We start from the raw sequence: 7,875 nt of genomic DNA, 5'->3' as shown, positions 1-7,875 counted from the left end.
GGTAATGTGTGACTGGGCCTCGTGTCACTTTATGTTGAACAAATTGGACCCTGAGGTCACAAAGGTTAAGAATCCTTGATTTAGATCATCCTGACACTTGTCTCATTTTTTTTATAATGAAATTATCTTTAATATTAGAAGATGCCTGATATGTTTTAACAGGGCTCTTCTTTGTTGTGCTGCCTGATCATTGAACTACTTTGCTTTAAGAAAATCTTTATACATATGCAAATATATATAAATTGTATATATTTGATTGTGATTAGAGTACCGTTCATTTAAAAAAGTCACCTTCGATTCAAAAAATGCTGCAACCAAGGGAAAAGTTTGTACAGCCACAACCAGATGCTGATGATAGATTATGCCTGTTGTGTCACAGAGGTGAAGCAGCTGCTGAAGGTGGGACGGCTGCCATCTCTCTCTGAATGTCTCCGAGTGGCTGCAGGGTCTAAGAGTTAAGGACCAATGTGGAGAACAAGAACAGCTTGCATGTCCTGAAGGGGTAATGAGAGCAACATCTCCAAAGAGGAGGCTCACCACTGAGTGTGTTCATTCAAAATGGAACACTTTGCACAAAGGGGTGGGGAAAGAAGAATTCATGAATAGGAAAGTGAACAAAAATAGAGATTCATCTTATGGCATCTCTTGAATGCTAAATATAAGATGAAGGCCAATAATTTTAGAGCAAGCCCTGGCAGACTTGTCAAACTTTGTGCCATTACTATCCTTTGTCTTGTCATGTAGGGCCTGTACCCATATGAAATATTAATTTTGCATAATAACTTTCAAAGGGAAATAAAGCACAGAATTAATTATTAATAACATGTGTATTCAAGGCATCTCCTTTTTTTCTGATGCACCAAAATATTCCCTGACAGTTGCCACTCGAAGGAAGAGAATCCCCAAAATGCCACTCTGCAGCAAAAATGACAATCACTAAACACTGATCAAAGTTCCATGAAATATCTAACCTACATTTCACAGGTATCAGAGGGAGAGTTTCTAATGTGTTCCTTTTTTTCCCTAGCCATGAAAGWCCCACATCCTGTTCACATCTGGCATAGACCAAACTCCAAACAAAAATAAACAGCTTGAGCTGTTGAGTGATGAGTTTCCTGTTCACCTTACCTTTAAAAAATGGAGAAAATCCAAACTTGACTGTCCTTCACAGACAAACAGTGAGGGGCATATCATTAGTACTATAAGGTCACTCATCATTTAGTGTTTTGTTTTCTTCATTCATAAAAAGGCCCCAACTACACACGTTTGAGTAAAAAATATTCTTTTAAAATTCCCAGTTTATTACAAAAAAAGTGTCCGTTGTTGTAAATAAATCCTCTTTCTGCTAAACCATGGGTGCGTGTGTTTGTGTTTCCAAGTCCGCCAGTAACGTGTTTCACAGGGGACCCTTCAATTCAGCTGACTATTGTTTGCTGATCAATCAGCAGCATTTGTACATTTTAACATCAGCTGAGTGTGATGAAAAAAAAAATACCATCAAATATCGTGATATTGTAAAAAAAATACAATATTAAATTTTGGTCACACTACCCAGCACTAATTCCACGTTTCTGAATCCTTGCAAGCATTGCAAATACTAAAATCCCTACAAGTTTGCCAAAAATTAAGTTTTAATGGGTGCTCCTTTTATATCTAATTTTGACACCTCCACCTTTCCCCTATAAATCTGTTTTTTTGTAGAAATGCCTTTGCAACACTTTAGCAGCTGTCAGAGGTGGGGACTAGTCCCTTAAAGCACTTGCGCTAATTTTCGGACCTAAATTTCTCATTTGCAATTTAGCGTTTTTGCTAAATTTCTTGAACTGTGTGCAGATTTGTGCTTTCTACATTTAAAAATTACGTAGAGCTAAATTATTTTGTGGAGTATTGATCGCCATTATCTTTGACAGCGGAGGGAGAAAGACGGCTCAAGTCAATACAATGCACCCCCTCCGATAACAAGTTAGAACTTGCGCAGCTTACTTTTGGATTAGTGCTGCCCACCGCTGGTAGTTATATAATTTATTTGTAATTTCATAAAAAAGAAAGTCAATTTTTATTTGAAATAACTGTATAATACACCAGTCAGATGGGAGAAATAAATCAATTAAGTAAGCCAAAACTGATATTTACCACATATCTTTTCAGCACACTTTGCTCAGAGTCCCCGCAATACATGTTATCCAACCACTCTGAGGGGTGTTTGAAACTGCCGAGAGCAAACAAGAAGAGGAGGGGGAGCAAGGAGAGAAAAGAAACATCAGAGACCAGACAGACAATTTCAGGGTCAATTTACAGAAGTTGCCGCTGTAAAAACTGAGAAGGGAAAAGTGAGAGTACTTCCCATTTTCTTCCCAGATCTTTTAGTTTAATTCAATTGGACCTTTCAATACCTATTTATGACACACAGGAAGCATTCTCTCGATTGCATTATGGGAAAAGGAGACAGATAAAGATGTGGATTCTTTAAAGCTCTTCGGCACAAAGGGAGATAAGAGCAGATAAAAAGAGAAGTGTGTTTTTCATTGTGTTCTTTTCTGGGAGAGAGGAGAGGATTAAGTCGCTTCATATTGCTGCCTGTCTGCGTTCAGGAGACAAAACAGAATCTAACACATTTAACTAAACTCAGACTGGTACTTCAAATGATGCTGGGCCAAACTTGAATCCAAAGTTACTGGTTCCTTTCATCATTTGATTCAAGTTTTTTTTTACCCTTTCACCAAAGAAATACAAAAGTCATAACTTCTCCTATTTTTTAATCACGCTTTCAAATTAAAATAATCACACTGGTCATTTCTGTACAGCAATGAGTTCAAATCCTTCAAAATATCAAAAACAAAGAATCAGGGCAGGCCACACATCAACCACTCAAGCCAGCCGCAAATTAATAAGCCTGACGCTGATCAAAACAGTGCCAGCGATGACAAACCAGCGTTTCTCTTCTTTTCCAGGAATCTTGATCAATAAGCAGTCACTAATGTCTCTGACTGTGGGAGACACTCAAATCCATATTTAAATAACAGGAGGGAGAAGGCATTGTTCCACATATTGCACCCCTCAAATTAGATGTGATTAGACACAGCAGCATTTCATTTAAACCTATTTCCTTCTAATTATTCACCTTTTCGGCTGACATTCAGGCTGACTGCTAGTGTCTCTAACCTCAGTCTACCAGGATAATACCCCCTCCTCTCCATCCCCAGCCTTACGCACAAAGAAGGCTGCCAAATAAAAGATTATAGCACAACACATTCCCATACTTAGTAGCACTGCACGATGGCTCCGGGCGCTACCTTTTGTCTCAGTCGTAGCGATGACTAAAAATCGAGCATTGTAACGTGACGCCCCTGATTTCATGCAACGTGGCGGATTATGGATATGAATTGAATACTCAGCTCTTTTTTGTGTTCCAATTTCCCAATTAGGATTTTCTGGCTTCATAATGACACAAAGTGTTCCTTTTAGTTTAAATCAGTGACAGCTATTTATATGAGCGGTAATCTGTCATCCGGCAATAAACTGACGGAAAAGGAGCGGCTTGTAAAACACCACTAAAAACAAGAGGAGAGACGAAGCCTCACTCTCCCTCTCTGTGATGAAGGCTCAGGCAGTCAGGAAGGGAAGATAAAACAACAGTTTAAAGCAATTCTTTTAGTAAATAACTCTATAACACTACGATCTCCAGTTATGCTTGGAATAAAATGCTCAAATAAGCACCCCCCACCCTTCTTAAGCTGCAGCTCGTTCCTCTCTGTCTTGCATTTCAACAGAATAAGGCATGAATGTCTGACAAGTAGGCTATCATCCAAGAGATCATTAAGCACAAGGGTTGAAGTGCCATCTTCAGTGCCATGGCAACAGGGTTGCGAGATGAGACAGAAACAATACAAGGCAAGGCAGGAGGCAGGAGGCGGGGCAGGCGCTCAACGATTGCCACTGATCGATGGATCTCTCTCCCGTCAGAGGGCCAGGAACAGGAATAGGWGGCTGGAAACAGGAGGACAGAAAGAGGAGGAGGGGAGGTAGAAAGGCCAAGCAGCTTTGGGGCTTCCTAGGTGAACTAGGGGGAACGGTCTCTCTTCAAAGCTCTGATTGTTTCCTTCACAAGGGTCTAATTGTACACGTCAAACAGTGCATTTGCATTGGAATGATTATTCCTACTTGTTGTCAAGCTGAGCCAGAGGCCTCACATCTGTACTAAAGAACGGCAGCTCGGGTCTCACAGCATAGAGGATTCAGTGCAGAATAAAGATGCAAACGCTGCTTTTGCGYCAGAGGAAGTGGTTTTAAGTCGGGTTTCTTATTCCTYAAAYGCTGCGACACTAAGAAAAGTAAAGTAAAACCTTCCTGTCACCAGTCAAAGACATACAGACAAGCATGCAGGCCAAGAGCACCACAAAGGGATGAGATTACAACCAGATAYGACGTGTTAAGTTGGACCACACATTCGGAGAATCATGACTTTCTGGGGTTAAAAACAGGCAGAGAAGGACTCAGGCAAAATGTGAGCGAACAGTGGTCAAGCAGCGCTGGYGAAATTGATGAATCTTACGTCTTTATTCTGTCGACGTCAGACTCGACTTWAGACATCACAAAAATTCAGCTGTGCCCATTCTTGCAAACTGGAGAGCAGTGATGACGACTCCCTGATAATCTGCTATAATCTTTGTTAAACAAAACTGAAAAATGTCCCGCACATGCATTTGATCCARGGCTGAATGTCAATGAAGTACTTTCCAATGTCACTGAAAAGCCAGATGTGTTTATGTGTGTGTGTGTCTGTGATCAAAACATCTTTCACTAGATAAATCTTTCACAAATTCTTMAGTAATGGGCAGTGGGCACACATCTACAACTGATCAGCTTTTAGAGTCAACTCAAGACAGACGCCACCGCTAACTAACATTAGCTAACACATGCTGAAAGCCCTGGACTGCACAGTTGTTTAGTGGTTAGCCCTGTTGCCTCACAGCAAGAAGGACTGGGGTTTGATCCTCAGTTTGGTCTTCCTGTGCAGAGTTTATGTTCACCTCGTTCTTGTGTGGGCTTTCTCCAGATACTCTAGTTTCCTCCCACAGACCAAAAACTTGTACGTCAGGTTGCCTAAAGGCCCAGGCCCCCTTTGCAAAAAGTGCTTTCCTGGTTAAATAACATATATTAAATAAAGAACACACAAAATGCAGTTAATTTTACAGATACTGAGCTAAAATTTAATGTGGTAGAGCAAATAGCGGAGACAAACTGCTTCAGCTCTGTCATTTTCAGAAAACATTTCAAATTTAAACTTTGCCATGAAAAGCATTGGATTATACGCGATTCTTCAAGGAATCCTTTCGTTTTTCTTGTAGACTAAAATCTATTTTACACGAACAAGACAATTTCTTTGGTTTTAGAAATGAAAGTTGGACGTTTCCAACAGCGGCTGTTGCCATTGCCACACACTGCTCTACAGTTCTGAAACACAGACACGTTTCTGTGAGTGCGTGCTGCATGTGCTCAGTATTGATTTACTTATTTTCTCCCACCATTACAGCTGTTCGCATATGATAGAAGTTAACTGAAAAGAGCAAGTGAATTATCTTTTGCAGCTGTCAGCAATGCTTGTGGGTTTGTGCCAAGCTCCACGGGGCTTCCTCTAAATGCCATCAGGTTACAGCTGTGGTTGTTTGCCTTTTGTTGGAAATTAAAAAGAAAAAGAAAAAAAGAAAAGCCCTGCATTTTTGAACCTCTGCACAGCCCTCACCCTATGTAACATCACTCCGAGTGTACAGAGTAGACCTGTAAAACCCTCTCATACCCTCAGTTTGGGAAGTTGTTTCGCTCACAACATGTGCAAATCAATCTGCTGTGAGCAATCTGTCAGGAAATCTTTAGCTTTAAACAACCTAGTGCGACTGGGGATGGGGCCCTTTTTCTGCGGGGCAGGGCACTGCAGGGACTTACCAATAGCTGTCTTTACGCATCCCAGAGAGTCAATAAGGATTATGAGAGCGAGCTTTTATCTCTTCAAACACACAGACCAGTCACTCATTTAAATGGATGAACAATTCAGGTTAGCTCAAAAAAAAAAAGAATATTCTTTCATAAACGCATTCAAATCCCAACTCTATTCAAATTCTCGTACCATATGCTTAATTTAAGATCTAATCTCCCCTTTTTCTATTTCCACCAATTCGCAGAAGGAAAATCTTTGTACACATAGTTGTTTAAGACCTCAAAGGATAAACACAGACTACCTATTGTTGATGGCAATGCACCTTTATCCTCAACTTAAGACCCACAGTTCCTTTGAGAGTGCTTCTGCTAGATGCTGCATGCAAAGCAGGTGCACTGAGGAAAACATGCCTAACAAAAGAGACATTATTGCGTTTTGCAACCTCCCAAAAAGACGAGCTGAATATTAAAGGTGACACAACTGTATTTACACATCATTTCAACAGACCTAAAATAACCCCGTTTCTATCTTGCTCTATCAAATAAAGAGAGGCAATAAAATCTGCCAAGAGAAGAACAAATAAAAGCAAATTTTGACATTTTGCTTTTGAACGCCTTCCATTTATAGGTCAGAGGAAACACCAGCCGACCTCTCATTGTTTCTTAAATGCCATTTTGTAAGGCTGGGAAGCGAGAATTAATTAATGCGTGGGTAGCTGCCACTGTCAAGAGGCGGCACATTAAAATCAATGATTAATAAATTCAAAACACACAACAAACTCAGCTGGGAGATGAAAATAGCATTGTGTGCTCCATAGGAAGCAGCCCCAGAGCACGTCCTCCCACCGAACCAAGCGTCCACTCAGATGGCTAATAGAAAGTCGCCGTTGCCAGCTGTGTGCCTGTGAATAAAATCGCTTTAATTAAAGGAATTACAATGAAAAGGGGAACCAGGCGTGTGTGTGTGTGTGTGTGTGTGTGTGTGTGTGTGTGTGTGTGTGTGTGTGTGTGTGTGNGTATCGACAGGAAATGGTGTCTCACACACAAATGCACGTTATGAAATCCTATAAAGGCTTTTAAAAAAATAAGCCAAACTTGTGCTTCTTTAATTGAACTGGTTTATTCCACACTTCAGCTGCACYGAACAGCTAGAAGATTTACACATCCTGTATGTGTTTCGCTCAGGGTCATTTTTCTTCTTATTTAGCAAGGACACCAAAGATAATATTGGTCACAAAATGTAAACATTTTAACAGAAGAGAAAGACTCCCCTCCCAAAAAGATTTCCTATATTTTATCAAGCGTGAAATAGGAATTGATAAACACTTTTTCTATTCCTTTAAAGAACAGGCACAATATAAAAAGTTATCAAACATCAGATATGAACCCTTGCAATGAAGCATAACAAGTATTTGCAAAAATTTATCATTGCCTAACATTTTCTTTTATTGAGTGTAACAGAACAAGAGGTGTCCCAATCTTCGTTTTCCAAAACCGAGTACTTCAGTTTGGGTACACAATACAGAGTACTTACTGATTTAGAACCTAAACATTAAACAATGTCTTCGTTCTAAATAAAAAAAAGTGTTTTTAAAGTGGCTCTTGTTCCGTGTAGGCCTACAGCCCCTCTGATTGTATCAAACAGCGTGATGCTGTTACAACAAATAAAATAAAAAAGATAAAAGATTTTCTCTAAACTTAAACTCTCTTAAACATGGAATTGACAAATTTTTCACTTTAAATGTTAACTGTGACACGTTCAATTGAGTGTCAATACCAATATCTCAGTATAGATACTGGTGTATCTGAGTATCGAGGCATTTTGTACTAGCATTAGTGCTTATACAAATAATGGTATTGGGACACTGCTAATTAGAACTAAGCACTGAGACTAAWCAGCTGTGTGGGATGAAGAAATCTAGTTATCAACTTATTTAAAAT

The sequence above is a fragment of the Austrofundulus limnaeus genome, unplaced genomic scaffold (assembly GCF_001266775.1).
Source record: "Austrofundulus limnaeus strain Quisiro unplaced genomic scaffold, Austrofundulus_limnaeus-1.0 Scaffold40, whole genome shotgun sequence".
NCBI lineage: Eukaryota > Metazoa > Chordata > Actinopteri > Cyprinodontiformes > Rivulidae > Austrofundulus > Austrofundulus limnaeus.
This window is presented reverse-complemented; position numbering follows the sequence as displayed.